We start from the raw sequence: 17,829 nt of genomic DNA on the forward strand, positions 1-17,829 counted from the left end.
ATGGAAAAACTGGTAGAAGCCGACTTCGGGGAAGATCAGTTTGGATTCCGTAGAAATGTTGGAAAACGTGAGGCAATACTGACCTTACGACTTATCTTAGAAGAAAGATTAAGGAAAGGCAAACCTATGTTTCTTGCATTTGTAGACTTAGAGAAAGCCTTTGACAGTGTTGACTGGAATACTCTCTTTCAAATTCTAAAGGTGGCAGTGGTAAAATACAGGGATTGAAAGGCTATTTACAATTTGTACAGAAACTAGATGGCAGTTATAAGAGTCGAGGGGGATGAAAGGGAAGCAGTGGTTGGGAAAGGAGTGGGACAGGGTTGTACCCTCTCCCCGATGTTATTCAGTCTGTATATTGAGCAAGCAGTAAAGAAAACAAAAGAAAATTCGGAGTAGGTATTAAAATCCATGGAGAAGAAATAAAAACTTTGAGGTTCGCCGATGACATTGTAATTCTGTCAGAGACAGCAAAGGACTTGGAAGAGCAGTTGAATGGAATGGACAGTGTCTTGAAAGGAGGATATAAGATGAACATCAACAAAAGCAAAACGAGGATAATGGAATGTAGTCGAATTAAGTCGGGTGATGCTGAGGGAATTAGATTAGGAAATGAGACACTTAAAGTAGTAAAGGAGTTTTGCATTTGTGGAGCAAAATAACTGATCTGGGTCGAAGTAGAAAGGATATAAAATATAGACTGGCAATGGCAAGGAAAGCGTTTCTGAAGAAGAGAAATTTATTAACATCGAATATAGATTTAATTTTCAGGAAGTCGTTTCTGAAAGTATTTGTATGGATGTAGCCATGTATGGAAGTGAAACATGGACGATAAATAGTTTGGACAAGAAGAGAATAGAAGCTTTCGAAATGTGGTACTACAGAACAATGCTGAAGATTAGATGGGTAGATCACATAACTAATGAGGAGGTATTGAATAGAATTGGGGAGAAGAGGAGTTTGTGGCACAACTTGACAAGAAGAAGGGACCGGTTGGTAGGACATGTTCTGAGGCATCAAGGGATCACAAATTTGGCTTTGGAGGGCAGCGTGGAAGTAAAAATCGTAGAGGGAGACCAATAGATGAATACACAGATTCAGAAGGATGTAGGTTGCAGTAAGTACTGGAAGATGAAGAAACTTGAGTAGCATGGTGAGCTGCATCAAACTAGTCTCAGGACTGAAGACCACAACTACAACTTGTGTATGGTGACTCCTCGAATTTCCACAGAGAAAAAAAGGGGTGCCTAACTTTAATGAAACCGTCGGAAAAGTCTCTGGTATTATCTTGGAAGATCAGCGTACTTTCAAAGATAACAATAGTTTAAGAAGAAACTGTCGGCTATATTTAACACAAAGAATTGCACATGAGGATGTTTTGTACAAATTGAGGTGTTGTGCCTGTTCACGATGGATACGAAAAAACGTCGTACGCTAGTGGAGTAATGTTATTTTCTTTATTGGTAGGTCTATGTGTCGGTGGATGATACACGGATTCACCACAACGGAACAGAATCAAAATAACAATCCAACATTCGACAGAGGCTGGTTCGTGAACTCCAAAGAAAGCGAAGACGATAGCAGGGAAGTTTAGTGTTTCGGAATGCTAAACAAGGTCTGTTAATTGACTACCTTTAGGAAGATAAAATAATATCTGAGAAACACTATTCCTCCACATAAAACAGCTCCTTGCGGTATGTAAGACTTGTGTTTTGTATGTATTTGTTAAGTGCAAGTGACTGTAGTGGATGTATGTATAGCGTCGTGTCATGTTTGTGTTGTATAATGAGAGATCCGTGTCAGGAAGACACCCTATCGGCACAAAACCTATACCTTGTAAATCAGATTCTCTCTTGCATGTTGCTCTGTGTACTGGAAAGCATGTCTTCAGAAAAATGACCTGAGTAATGACTCCTTTCTACATGAAGTTTTGACCCAAGAAATGATTTATAATGCACTCTGACTTCTATTATGTCTCAGCAACATCAGCTATATATTATTGTCACCTTGACTTCCAATAAGGATGTAGGCCGAAGCAATGAATTAAAATTTGAACCAGCGCCGGGATCCGAAACCAGGTCTCCTCTGCGCTAATAATTGCGTCACACTGGTACTGCACTGCAGCTACCATCGCTGTTTTCACGTGCATCATTATCGTAGATAAAGGTAAGACACAATATGTTTCAGGAACATCAACTGTATATGATTGACATATATCACCTACGCCCTTCTCCCCCTACGGTACAGGCAGGGTTAACCCAGTTTTCCCCAGTGTTAACACCCTGTTCCAATATCGGAGAGCCCCTTCAATACTGATACAAGTTTACAAGGGGAACAGCATCGGGCTGGGTTGGGGGGGGGGGGGGGGGGAGGGGGAAGAGTCATTAGTGTCGAACGTTGTCAAGTATGTCGGCTATTGCTCATCGCATTACGAACTGTGGCATTCGGCCACAATATTATGGGAAACAATGCCCCAAAGGGAAGGGGTGGTTTCATTGATGTCCTTTATGCAACCTCCTGAGGACTTATCGTATCGATAGTGATTGTCGGTGTTTCTGAAACATTTTCCTCAGCCACGGGTAAAAAATGGCGTGATTTCAGCACTTGAGGTCACAGTTCTGACCTCCATAGCATAGGCGTCAAAAGAATAGTTGAAATGTAGGTAAAACGGGGTATGGCGAACTTCTCATCTTGTAACACGTTGTAAGTTCCCCACTACGTATTTCTGTATGAAATTTATCACAGCTTTGCGTCCCACTCCCTAAAATGTCTACGTATTACCAAAACTATGTTATTCAATATAAAACTCGTGTTGTAATCTTTGACCAAAAAGAACCCAATTTGAACTGAACTGTAACTGGTTTGAGTACAACTTGTCCTTATATTAAATTCGCAACTGAAATAAAACAATTATCTCGACCTAATCACAATTTTCACTTACCTCGTGTCTTGATAACACTTACAGATTTCTCGAAAGCACAACAGTAAACAGCAGGGAGGCAACGGCTAAGCTAAATTTCTGTTTTTAAATAAAATTGCCTCATAATATTCAAACTGTTGCTTACCATATGGTGCAATGCGGTAATGAGTAATGATAAACCTTCTACAAACAGTGGGATGGGGAGATTAACTAGTCATATGAAGAGATTTCCCAAGACACGATTTTAAAATGAAGTATCTATTCAAAAAGACACACTAAAACTTCTCGTGATCTTCACACGTAACACTGGTCTGAACAATACTACGCTTAACAAAGTGAACAATGATTTGAAAAAAGTACAATGTAGCAGAGAATTACTACAAAAACGAGACAGCTTAATAACTTAGTACGTTAGTGCATGATTCAGAGAAGTGGGGTGGTCTTTCACTCAGCTTTGAGCAAGTTCTGTGCAGTCTTTTTCTTTCTTTTCCGTGTCCAGATCAAGTTTTATTTTTCCAATAGTTAGCCACCGATGCGGCTTTGCCGTTGGCTTGTAGCAGGTCACTAAAACTGCAGGGCTCCAGCAGTAGTCGGCACATGAGCAGATGTGCCTCGTCTTGTACCTCTCTACATCCGCAAAGAACGTCGTCATCGTTAGTCAGCAGTCCCCACTTGCACAGATTAGTTTTGCATCTGGGTACACCAACCCTCAGCCTGTTTAGTGTTCTCCACACTGTATAAGGAAGTTCGTTTCCAGGTGCCATTTGCTCTTTTTGTATTATCTGCAGTGCGGTTTGTTCATTCTCCCATTTACGGACTCTATTATCTTCCTGTTAACCGTCAAGGATCTTGGTTCTTGCAATAAAGCTATTTCTAGACTTAAGACTCCGAGCCTGACTGACGTGCCCATTCAGTGGGTGTCGAGAATCTGTTTCTTTCTTTGTTCTCTCAGCGTCTGCTGCCACCTGCCTTCTGATCTTGGATGGGGCAATTCCAGCAAGTAGGTACAAATTACTCGTTGGTGTGGGTCTGAGACAGCCTGTGACAATTCGCATTGTCTCATTTACACTTACATCAACCTGTTTAGCATGTGCTGATGCTTTCCATACTGGCGCTGCATAGTCTGCTGCAGAAACACACAGAGCAAGTGCTGATGTTCTCAGTACTGTTGGTTGAGCTCCCCATTCATAGTTTGTCAGCCTGCGGATGATGTTATTCCTGGAGCAGACTTTAGCCTTGGTGTTTGGCAATGCTGCTTGAAGGAAAGCGTTCTGTCAAGTACAACCCCAAGGTATTTAGGTGTTGGACAGTGCTTTAACTTCTTACCTTGCCATGTAACGTCGAGCTCAACTCCAGCATCTCTATTGCGCAGGTGGAAAGCACATACTTGGGTTTTGTTAGGGTTTGGCTTGAGGTGATTGGCGTCGTAGTATTGAGCCAGTTCTTCAAGCGCTCTAGAAAGATTTCTAGATGTTGCATCAAAATTGGACCCCTGGACCACCACAGCTGTGTCATCAGCATATACGAACAGTCTTGCATCTTTAGGTGTAGGTTGGTCATTAGTGTACACATTATAAAGGATGGAAGAAAGTACATTTCCTTGTGGTAAGCCATTCTTCTGCAGTCGCCATCTACTGTTCTTACCATTTGGGGAGACATAAAATCTTCGATTCTGCAGAAGACTACCAATAACCGTCGTCAACCTACAGTCCCCTGTGAGGTGATATAATTTGCGCAATAGCTTTCTGTGGTTTACCGTGTCGCATGCAGCAGTAAGATCTATGAAAGCTGCTCCAGTTATTAATTTTTTTTCAAACCCGTCTTCTATATGTTGCGTCAGATTAAGTAGTTGCCCACAACAAGATCTTCCTAGTCTGAAACCGGCTTGTTCCTTTATGAGCTTTCCATCTATAGTTTCTGCCACCCGGTTCAGAATCATCCGCTCCAGTATCTTATAGACATGGCATAGAAGTGACACTGGTCTGTAACTTTTGGGGTCCTTTATCTCCTTGCCAGGTTTTAGTAAAGCCACCACTCTCGCCTGCCGCCATAGTTTTGGAATATTCAGCTCTTGGATACAGGTGTTCATCATTTGTAGTAACCAGTTTCGAGCTTTGGGCCCAAACTGTTTTATCTGCTCCTTTCTAAGGTCATCAGTTCCAGCGGCCTTATTCAGTTTCATACTCTGAATTGCGTCTTCCAGTTCGGTTGCTGTGAATGAGGCATTGAGGAGTCCGTAATCTTTTTGTTCTTGGGGTATAACTCTTTCCCTTTCTCTTTTCCCTTTGGTTTTCCCATTCTTCAGCAGTTGTCTGGCAATCTGATTTGCTGTTACCACATTGTTGTTCTGCTGGTGGTCAGTTGGGTCCCCACTTAAGTTTTTCAGTAATATCCATGCACGTCTGCTGTTTTGTTTCACGTCAAGATTCTTGACTAGTTTGCACCACCGTGATCTCTTATCCTCAGCAATAGCCTGCATTAGTTCCTCCCCAGCCTCCATCATATCTTCGCTGAAGGGGTCCTGAGTGAACAGCTTTTGGTACCTGTCAAGTAAGACCTTGCTGCTGCCGGTCAGACCCTGGATGTACTGGGTACGGCAACCCCTTGGGATGTTTTTCCTTGAGATCCGTTTCACAAGATCGATAAATCTACCATACTCATCTGGTCGAGGAGGGATTTTCTCAATCTCTTCGTCCAATTTTTCTTTAAATTTCTGCCAGTCTGCCTTTTTGAAATTAAATCGTCTTCAGAAAGGCACCTCCTCTGGTTTAACCATGGCATTCACAACACAAACGACGGGTCTGTGTTGTGTACTTGGGATAGGTTCTTCAACAAGCTTCATGCACTGTGCTGCCAACTTCCTACTCACAAAGATGTTGTCAGGATTATATCTCCTTCTCCATCTTCTGCTGATGAACGATGTTGGCTGTTTTGGGTCATGAATGAGTTGTAGGTCATTAGTGTCAGCCCAGGATTCAAGCTGTACACCATTCTCATCAGTCTCATTATATCCCCATGCTTCACCATGGCAGTTGAAATCGCCCATGACAAAATTAATACGGTCATATGTAAAATTGTTTGGTTCATGTAAAACAAAGTCCTCATCTGGTGGTTTGTACCCTGACGTCACAGAGAACTTCTGGGCGCGAATGGTAAGTTCTTCAATGTTATTTACTTCTGTCATTGCGGCTGATGTTACGTTGAGCCCGGGTCTGATGAAAATCACACTCCCATACTTGTCGTGAGGTCTTTCAATGACCCAATCCATTCCTGCTATGGCTGGTGGCTCCCCGGTGTGTTTCTTGCACCAACAATACGTCGCATTTATGCTTATAGCACATGTCTGCTAATAAAACACTCTTACGACTAGAGAATCCCTCAATATTTATCGAGATCGTCACAAGGGGTGGTCTTGATAAAGGCCGTTGCATCTTGATGTTAATTTGGTTTTGGACTTTAACTTGATCTGGTGTTAGAAGGAAAAGCCAGTGAAATCTTTCACCGTTTCCAGGGTACGCCCGATTGTGCCTGTCTTCAGTCTTTAGGCTCACAATCTTGTAGGAGGCTCCTTCTTTGTACCCCGTTCTGTGCAGTGTTGCAGTCTTAACTCAAACTCCTTTCCTCCAAAAAATAAATTCATAATTGATATTCTTTTCCCCTTTCAATACATACACCATGTTCATCCTTGCTGTCCTTTACAAAAAATCTTTCTTCATATAACACATACAATCAAAAATCAACACAGCACTATTTAACACGCCCGTCACCCACCACACTTCAACTAAGAATGTATCAAACTGCGCAGAGCCAAAGACTGTGTCACGACAAGACCAAAGATTTTTTAACAGCAACATAACTAGCTTTCTCTCTGATGCGCTCATCGATAACTTACAAAAGTCAAAATGACATGTCTACATTACAGCGTCCATTACGACGTTGGGCACAATTGTGGTGAAATTTTGTGCCAATGTGACATCATAGCACCATATTACACCTCACAAAACGTCTGAGCTGTGGCCTTTTCTTCGCGCGATCAAAACTTGTTTGAAGCGTCGCCGAGCGCCAAGATGACGTCGCAGGGTGTTACAAAAAGGTACGGCCAAACTTTCAGGAAACATTCCTCACACACAAACAAAAAAAATATGTTATGTGGACATGTGTCCGGAAACGCTTACTTCCCATGTTAGACCTCATTTTATTACTTCTCTTCAAATCACATTACTCATGGAATGGAAACACACAGCAACAGAACGTACCAGCGTGACTTCAAACACTTTGTTACAGGAAATGTTCAAAATGTCCTCCGTTAGCGAGGATACATGCATCCACCCTCCGTCACATGGAATCCCTGATGTGCTGATGCCGCCCTGGAGAATGGCGTATTGTATCACAGCCGTCCACAATACGAGCACGAAGAGTCTCTACATTTGGTACTGGGGTTGCGTAGACAAGAGCTTTCAAATGCCCCCATAAATGAAAGTCAAGAAGGTTGAGGTCAGGAGAGCGTGGAGGCCATGGAATTGGTCCTTCTCTACCAATCCATCGGTCACCGAATCTGTTGTTGAGAAGCGTACAAACATTTCGACTGAAATGTGTAGGAGCTCTATCGTGCGTGAACCACATGTTGTGTCGTACTTGTAAAGGCACATGTTCTAGCAGCACAGGTAGAGTATTCCGTATGAAATCATGATAACGTGCTCCATTGAGCGTAGTTGGAAGAACATGGGGCCCAATCAAGACATCACCAACAATGCCTGCCCAACCGTTCACAGAAAATCTGTGTTGATGACGTGATTGCACAACTGCATGCAGATTCTCGTCAGCCCACACATGTTGATTGTGAAAATTTACTATTTGATCACGTTGGAATGAAGCCTCATCCGTAAAGAGAACGTTTGCACTGAAATGAGGATTGACATATTGTTGGATGGACCATTCGCAGAAGTGTACCCGTGGAGGCCAATCAGCTGCTGATAGTGCCTGCACACGCTCTACATGGTACGGAAACAACTGGTTCTCCCGTAGCACTCTCCATACAGTGACGTGGTCAACGTTACCTTGTACAGCAGCAACTTCTCTGACGCTGACATTAGGGTTATCGTCAACTGCACGAAGAATTGCCTCGTCCATTGCAGGTGTCCTCGTCGTTCTAGGTCTTCCCCAGTCGCGAGTCATAGGCTGGAATGTTCCGTGCCCCCTAAGACGCCGATCAATTGCTTCGAACGTCTTCCTGTCGGGACACCTTCGTTCTGGAAATCTGTCTCGATACAAACGTACCGCGCCACGGCTATTGCCCCGAGCTAATCCATACATCAAATGGGCATCTGCCAACTCCACATTTGTAGACATTGCACTGACTGCAAAACCACGTTCGTGATGTACACTAACCTGTTGATGTGACATACTGATGTGCTTGATTCTAGTACTGTAGAGCAATGAGTCGCATGTTAACACAAGCACCGATGTCAACATTACCTTCCTTTAATTGGGCCAACTGGCGGTGAATCGAGGAAGTACAGTACAAACTGACGAAACTGAAATGAGCTCTAACATGCAAATTAAGCGTTTCCGGACACATGTCCACATAACATCTTTTCTTTATTTGTGTGTGAGGAATGTTTCCTGAAAGTTTGGTCGTACCTTTTTGTAACACCCTGCATATAAAAAAGTGTGTGTGTGTGTGTGTGTGTGTGTGTGTGTGTGTGTGTGTGTGTGTGTGTGTGTGTGTGTGTGTGTCTGTGTACGTGTATGTGTGTGTATTATAGTTTAGCTCTGGAATACCTTGAGAAATTTTGTCCAATAATAGTAGACTGATGGCTTACAACGTTACAACATAAGAAAAAATAGTGTGGCAGTAAGAGACGAGCACTGTTAGGATACAGGCATGAAGTGTGATGGGGATGTCATGTGAAAGTAATCGAGTACACTGAAGCCATAGTATTCTTGGTTGCTTGGCTGATAGGTAATATTTAAAATTTTAGTTAAGTGACAACCAACAGCCATTAAACACTTGAGAAAATGGATTATTAACCATCAGCTCTTTATTGCAATCCTATACATCTACTGGTTTCAGTCAAGGAAAATCATCACAGGATGTCTGGAAACATCAGAACTGAATACATGTAATGTACGTGAAAGCAATATAACATAACAAAAATGTGGGTATACCATATATAAATGTAAATTGGTGGAAACAGATCAAATGAAAGCATAATTTCATGTCACTTATCGGCTCATATAGCATCAGAATTATCATAGTGAAAGACCAGGAGCAATGGTCTAATACAGTTTCACAGTAGTAACACAGTATCACAGTAATTAATACCAGAGTGACGAAAAGCAAGGAGGAAGATACACATGAAACAACCAAAGACAATTGTCTGTAAGTACCAACACAGATAGTAATGACTGTGATACATGCACTGGCCTTAATAACGTAACTTTATAACAGTGAAACATTGTGTCAGCTGCATAGCGTTAGGTGGGATATCTCTACTGAATATCTTTGGTAAGATGATTCGTGAACTAGTGCAGTGACAGTTCTCAGTGTTGACACTAACAAGGACATAAAAAGTCATCACAAAATAAAACCTAGTAACTGTTTCGCAGATATAACTATATATACATCATACACATGGTGCCAAGTAATACAACAATGAAATTCGTAGTATAAATGCATTGTATTGTGTGTAGGGACTGAGCCATAATAAAGCATAACTTAATACAATAAATAAGGCCAGGTTGACCAAAGATTAATTAAAGAACCATATAGCTGTTTAAATGCCAGTAACAGAAACACCATCTGAACAGGCCTTAAAGGCCCAATGCTAACGAGTGGTTGTTGTGTCATCCTGAGCCTGCAGGTATCACTGGATGTATATATGGAGGGGCACATGGCCATCACACTGCTCTCCTGGCTGTTGTCAGTTTTCGTGACCAGTGCCGCTCTTCTCAGTCAAGTAGTTCCTCAATTGGCCTCACAAGGGGCTGAGTGCGCCCTGCTTGGCAACAGTACTCAGCACATATGGATGGCGACCCATCCAAGTGTTAGCCAAGCTTGATGGTGCTTATCTTTGCTGATTTGCCTGGAACCATTGTTACCATTGTGACACGGTCGTTGGCAAATTCCAGTAAAGCACTGTTAAATAACTAAGACGATTTATCCCATGTGTCTATATAATACATGATCACCGCATTAAAGTATTCAGACTAGATCAGTCAAGCTAAACATATGTACAAGATAAGAGAGTAGGTGCCAAAGTTCATAGCACATACTAACAATAATCTGATAGTCATACCATGTTCACACAATTCATTAGCATAGGCAAACAAAATTATTTTATTGTGTAAAGAACCTTGTGAATGTACATTTAGACTTTGCGCTATACATCATCCTACACTGGATGCAATTGTACAATTGTCACTTGCAGATATATCAGAAAATGAAAGTCATAATGATACAAGTCAGTAAAACAGGAAAATATATTCCTTAATGAAATATGGATACAATGTCACCATCTACAAAGACCTCAACCTACATATCATTCATACTGAAAATGTAGGTCCACAGTTCTCAAGAAGCAATACAAGGAACTTTGTCATATTGTACATGTAAATCTAAAGTGAAGATAAAAGTACTGCACATACATCATTAAGAGTGATGTTGAAAGAATAAAATGAGCTCTGCCAGACATTAACCAGAGATAGTAAGATGTATATGTTTGAGATCCCGTATTTTCTTAAAAGTATACCAAAAGCAGGTTGTGTCTCAGAAGATCTGCCCTTAATGTCAAGTAATGTGCATCTATATGTACATATAATGTATAAAGTTATAACCATCACAGAATTATACAAAATATGAAGATATATCAGGCTTAAATGTAGAGTGAAAATCAGTGGTATGAGTTATTAGAATACTAAAAACTATAAGGCACAGCATGTGAAATGTGAACAAATAAATAACAACCTTAAAAATCACAACCTATGCCCAAAAATCCTTATCATGTTCTTAAATCACACATTCTCAAAGAGTGTAATAATTTTGCACGTAAGTCGAGTTGTTGTTGTTGTGGTCTTCAGTCCTGAGACTGGTTTGATGCAGCTCTCCATGCTACTCTATCCTGTGAAAGCTTCTTCATCTCCCAGTACCTACTGCAACCTACATCCTTCTGAATCTGCTTAGTGTATTGATCTCTTGGTCTCCCTCTACGATTTTTACCCTCCACGCTGCCCTCCAATGCTAAATTTGTGATCCCTTGATGCCTCAAAACATGTCCTACCAACCGATCCCTTCTTCTAGTCAAGTTGTGCCACAAACTTCTCTTCTCCCCAATCCTATTCAATATCTCCTCATTAGTTACGTGATCTACCCACCTTATCTTCAGCATTCTTCTGTAGCACCACATTTCGAAAGCTTCTATTCTCTTCTTGTCCAAACTGGTTATCGTCCATGTTTCACTTCCATAGATGGCTACACTCCATACAAATACTTTCAGAAACGACTTACTGACACTTAAATCTATACTCGATGTTAACAAATTTCTCTTATTCAGAAACGATTTCCTTGCCATTGCCAGTCTACATTTTATATCCTCTCTACTTCGACCATCATCAGTTATTTTACTCCCTAAATAGCAAAACTCCTTTACTACTTTAAGTGTCTCATTTCCTAATCTAATCCCCTCAGCATCACCCGATTTACGAGGGCCGTTCAGAAAGTAACCTCCGGTTGATTTAAAAAAATACACCAAGTCAAATAAAAATATTTTAATATATACATCTTACAACTACATCTTTGCACTATTTTTCTACATAGTCTCCATAGCGATTGAGGCACTTATCGTATCACTTCACAAGCTTTGAAATTCCTTCTGCATAAAAATCACCCACTTGCGCCTGGAGCCAGCCTGTGACCGCATCTTTGAGTTCTTCGTCGTCATCAAACAGCTGTGACCCGAGCCATTTCTTCAAATGCATGAAGAGGTGATAATCACTTGGCGCCAGGTCTGGGCTGTAAGGTGGATGGTTGATAACGTCCCACTTGAAGGACTCAAGAAGGGCCGTTGTTCTGCGAGCAGAGTAAGGACGGGCGTTATCGTGCAAAAAAACGATACCGGAAGTTAGCATACCACGGCGTTTGTTCTGTATAGCCCGTCGTAACTTTTTTATTGTTTCACAGTACACGTCTTGATTAATGGTCGTACCACGTTCCATGAATTCAACCAACAACACCCCTTTGGCATCCCAAAACACCGTTGCCATCAGTTTTCTGGCAGAAAAATCTTGCGAGGCTTTTCTTGGTTTGGTAGGCGAATTTGAATGTGCCCACATCTTTGATTGTTCTTTTGTCTCAGGGTTCACGTACTTAATCCAGGTTTCGTCACCGGTCACGATTCTGTTTAACAATGGTTCTCCTTCGTCCTCATAACGTGACAGAAAGTCTAATGCAGAGGCCATTCTTTGAGTTTTGTGGTGGTCAGTAAGAATTTTGGGCACCCATCGTGCACAGAACTTACGGTAACCCAATCTTGCTGTCACTATCTCGTACAAGAGAGTCTTAGAAATCTGTGGAAAACCAGTAGACAACTCCGACATTGAGAAACGTCGATTTTCACGAACTTTTGCATCAACTGTCTGAACGAGTTCGTCAGTCACCAATGATGGCCTACCACTCCTCTCTTCACCATGAACGTTTTCTCGTCCACTTTTAAATAAACGTACCCATTCACGGACAACTCCTTCACTCATAACTCTTGGTCCATACACGGCACAAAGCTCACGATGAATAGCTGCTGCAGAATATCCTTTGGCTGTAAAAAACCTTATGACAGCACGCACTTCACATTTGGCGGTGTTTTCTATTGCAGCACACATTTCAAACTGCCACAAAAACTAAACTAGTGCAGGTACGACGTTCACTCGACCACGGCTTGATGCCGACTGACCTGTTGAGTGCGTGAACGCACACATGGCGTCGCTACTCTCCCCACAACCCGCACTGTGACCAATCGGAGGTTACTTTCTGAACCGCCCTCGTAATTTGACTACATTCCATTATCCTCCTTTTGCTTTTGTTGATGTTCATCTTATATCCTCCTTTCAAGACACTGTCCATTCCGTTCAACTGCTCTTCCAAGTTCTTTGCTGTCTCTGACAGAATTACAATGTCATCGGCGAACCTCAAAGTTCTTACTTCTTCTCCATGAAATTTAATACCTACTCCGAATTTTTCTTTTGTTTCCTTTTCTTTTGTTTCCTTTGCTCAATATACAGATTGAATAACATCGGGGAGAGGCTACAACCCTGTCTCACTCCTTTCCCAACCACTGCTTCTCTTTCATGCCCATCGACTCCTATAAGTGCCATCTGGTTTCTGTAAAAATTGTAAATAGCCTTTCGCTCCCTGTATTTTACCCCTGCCACCTTCAGAATTTGAAAGAGAGTATTCCAGTTAACGTTGTCAAAAGCTTTCTCTAAGTCTACAAATCCTAGAAACGTAGGTTTGCCTTTTCTCAATCTTTCTTCTAAGATAAGTCGTAAGGTTAGTATTGCCTCACGTGTTCCAACATTTCTACGGAATCCAAACTGATCTTCCCCGAGGTCCTCTTCTACCAGTTTTTCTATTCGTCTGTAAAGAATTCGCGTTAGTATTTTGCAGCTGTGACTAATTACACTGATAGTTCGGTAATTTTCACATCTGTCAACACCTGCTTTCTTTGGGATTGGAATTATTATATTCTTCTTGAAGTCTGTGGGTATTTCGCCTGTCTCATACATCTTGCTCACCAGATGGTAGAGTTTTGTCATGACTGGCTCTTCCAAGGCCATCAGTAGTTCTAATGGAATGTTGTCTACTCCCGGGGCCTTGTTTCGACTCAGGTCTTTCAGTGCTCTGTCAAACTCTTCACGCAGTATCTTATCTCCCATTTCATCTTCATCTGCATCCTCTTCCATTTCCATAATATTGTCCTCAAGTACATCGCCCTTGTATAAACCCTCTATATACTCCTTCCACCTTTCTGCCTTCCCTTCTTTGCTTAGAACTGGGTTGCCATCTGAGCTCTTGATATTCATACAAGTGGTTCTCTTCTCTCCAAAGGTCTCTTTAATTTTCCTGTAGGCAGTATCTATCTTACCCCTAGTGAGACAAGCCTCTACATCCTTACATTTGTCCTCTAGCCATTCCTGCTTAGCCATTTTGCACTTCCTGTCGATCCCATTTTTGAGATGCTTGTATTCCTTTTTGCCTGCTTCATTTACTGCATTTTTATATTTTCTCCTTTCATCAATCAAATTCAATATTTCTTCTGTTAACCAAGGATTTCTGTTAGCCCTCGTCTTTTTACCTACTTGATCCTCTGCTGCCTTCACTACTTCATCCTCAGAGCTACCCATTCTTCTTCTACTGTATTTCTTTCCCCCATTCCTGTCAATTGTTCCCTTATGCTCTCCCTGAAACTCTCTACAACCTCTGGTTCTTTCAGTTTATCCAGGTCCCATCTCCTTAAATTCCCGCCTTTTTTCAGTTTCTTCAGTTTCAATCTGCAGTTCATAACCAATAGATTGTGGTCAGAATCCACATCTACCCCTGGAAATGTCTTACAATTTAAAACCTGGTTCCTAAATCTCTGTCTTACCATTATGTAATCTATCTGATACCTTTTAGTATCTCCAGGATTCTTCCAGGTATACAACCTTCATTCATGATTCTTGAACCAAGTGTTAGCTATGATTAAGTTATGCTCTGTGCAAAATTCTACAAGGCAGCTTCCTCTTTCATTTCTTCCCCCCAATCCATGTACACCTACTATGTTTCCTTCTCTCCCTTTTCCTACTGACAAATTCCAGTCACCCATGACTATTAAATTTTCGTCTCCCTTCACTACCTGAATAATTTCTTTTATCTCGCCATACATTTCATCAATTTCTTCATCATCTGCAGAGCTGGTTGGCATATAAACTTGTACGACTTTAGTAGGCATGGGCTTTGTGTCTATCTTGGCCACAATAATGCGTTCACTATGCTGTTTGTAGTAGCTTACCCGTACTCCTATTTTTTTATTCATTATTAAACCTACTCCTGCATTACCCCTATTTGATTTTGTATTTATAACCCTGTAATCACCTGACCAAAAGTCTTGTTCCTCCTGCCACCGAACTTCACTAATTCCCACTATATCTAACTTTAACCTATCCATTTCCCTTTTTAAATTTTCTAACCTACCTGCCCGGTTAAGGGATCTGACATTCCATGCTCCGGTCCGTAGAATGCCAGTTTTCTTTCTCCTGATAACGACATCCTCTTGAGTAGTCCCCGCCCGGAGATCCAAATGGGGGACTATTTTACCTCCGGAATATTTTACCCAAGAGGACGCCATCATCATTTAATCATACAGTAAAGCTGCATGTCCTCGGGAAAAATTACGTCTGTAGTTTCCCCTTGCTTTCAGCCGTTCGCAGTACCAGCACAGCAAGGCCGTTTTGGTTAATGTTACAAGGCCAGATCAGTCAATCATCCAGACTGTTGCCCCTGCAACTACGGAAAAGGCTGCTGCCCCTCTTCAGGAACCACATGTTTGTCTGGCCTCTCAACAGGTACCCCTCCGTTGTGGTTGCACCTACGGTACAGCCCTCTGTATCGCTGAGGCACGCAAGCCTCCCCACCAACGGCAAGGTCCATGGTTCATGGGGGGAGGTGTATAGAACATAATGATGCCAATGTATAAAATGAAAACATATGTGAACTACATACCGAAGTATAAAATGAAAACATATGTGTACTACATTGGATGTACTCATATTGTTGACAGAAAGAAGGCTTAATTGCTATCTTAGCACTTCACCTACAGAAGTCACAGACTATGACACAATGATAATTCAAATCAGGTTAACACTTGAAAATGAGAGTAAAATAGGGGGGGGGGGGGGGTGGCTGAGACATGGGAGGATGAGGGAGGAGGCAACAGGTTGAAAGGATAGGAATGGAAGAACCCAATGAGGGAATGGGTTTTTTTAGGTTAGTAAGTGTTTAAAAAATATCAGTAAAGTTTTCCAAGAAACTTTTGTATTTCAAATTGTTTTACTCATAAAGTATATTCTGTGAATGTTTAAAATTAGAAAAGATTTCAATTTCTTCAAGCATGTTCATTCCTAGGTCTTTAATTAATTCTATGTAAAAACTTCATGTTATCCTCAATGTTGCATAGTGAGTATTTAGAAGTTTTGAGATATGCATCCAATGCTATTTTTACATTGCATTTTCCAAATATGTGACTGATCTAGTCAGAGATTCTCTTTACATACTGAAACAGTACATAGTTGATCTTATTATCATATCATTAAGAAGCGTACTTGTCACAGCACTGTTTTTATTTTTAATTTCAACTTTTAAGGCTATGGGTTTCAGTGTAGTTACATCATTATTGAAACTGTTAGTTGTCACTGATATCTTTTATTGCCTATCAATCGTGCTATAAAGAAATCCATCTTTGTACTTAACTGGATGGCATTATGGTTCATGGGTACTAATCTGTAGGAAACCAACCGAAAACAAAGTTAAAACCTAGCTTCAGAAGAATTTACAGATTTTATCGGTTCCAAGAATACATTTGCTGGTCCAACACCTCAGCAATGGACACACATTTCAAATCTTCCAAACTCTCACTAGGAAACACTGAGGAGAACATGAAGTTTTTACATAAAACTAATAAAGTTCTAGAGATGAACACATTTGAAGAAACTGAAATCTTTTACAATTCTAAAGAACATCAACATAACTCAGTTAATGCAAAAGATAATTTAAAAAACAAATAGCTTATGCTTTCTTCATGTCAACAATATGTAAGCACCCAATGTAGTACATATGTTATTTTATTTTATGCTTGGATCTTCTAATATTTTCTACAAACTTACAAGTTGCATACGCCTTACACAAAAAATTATTTGATGTCAAGACACAACTAGTTCCCATCAGTTATATATTTTTAATAGTCATTTCAGGTTTTAGTTATTTAACAATGCTTTACTGCTATTTAATTAATTATTTTCAATCTGGTGTTATTTGCTGTGTAAATTTAGGCTTTACTATAGCTCAGCATCTACCCACAATATGATGTATTTATAGTCTGAATTTCATTGTTGTTTTACTTGGCACTATGTACATGATGTATATGTAGTTATATCACTGTTGTGATGTCTTTTTATTTTCTTGTTATGTAATAATGTCAACACTGATAACTTTCACTATCATAAGTTCTCGATTTATCTTACCAAAGATATTCAATGGAGCTACTCCACCTAACTCTGTGTACCTTATACTGTGTTTTTCTGTCATAAAGTGGCGTTATTACCGCCAGTGGTTGTATCACACACTTTACCACCTGTGTTGGTACCTTATACACAGTTGTCTTTGCTTTTTTCGTGTGCATGTGTCGCTCCATGCTTTTCGTCACTTTGGTATTAATCGTTGTAATACTGTATTACTGCAGTAAGTTCTGTGTTTGACTTCTGATTTGGGACTTCCACTGTGATAATGTTGATGCCTTATGAGCCTATAAGGAACATGAAATATGCTTTCACCTAATCTATTCTCACCTCCTATGTATACCTACATTTTTGTTATTTTATTTTCATGTGCACTACATATATTCAGTTTTGATGATAACAGCCTTTCTGTAATGATGGCCTATGACCAGAACCAGTAGACATATAAATTTACAACAAACAGCTGATGGTTAATAATGCATTTTCTTGCGATAGGTAAAATTCTTGATGACGACCCAAATAGACAGGAGTAGCGGTGAAAGGGGAATGTTGGATGACATAACAGCGTAAATGTGAAATGTGTGGAGAGTAAACGAGTTGATATCACAATGCATCTGTTACACTTATACCTTATAATTTGCACTGTG

This window comes from Schistocerca serialis, chromosome 1 (genome assembly GCF_023864345.2).
Source record: "Schistocerca serialis cubense isolate TAMUIC-IGC-003099 chromosome 1, iqSchSeri2.2, whole genome shotgun sequence".
NCBI lineage: Eukaryota > Metazoa > Arthropoda > Insecta > Orthoptera > Acrididae > Schistocerca > Schistocerca serialis.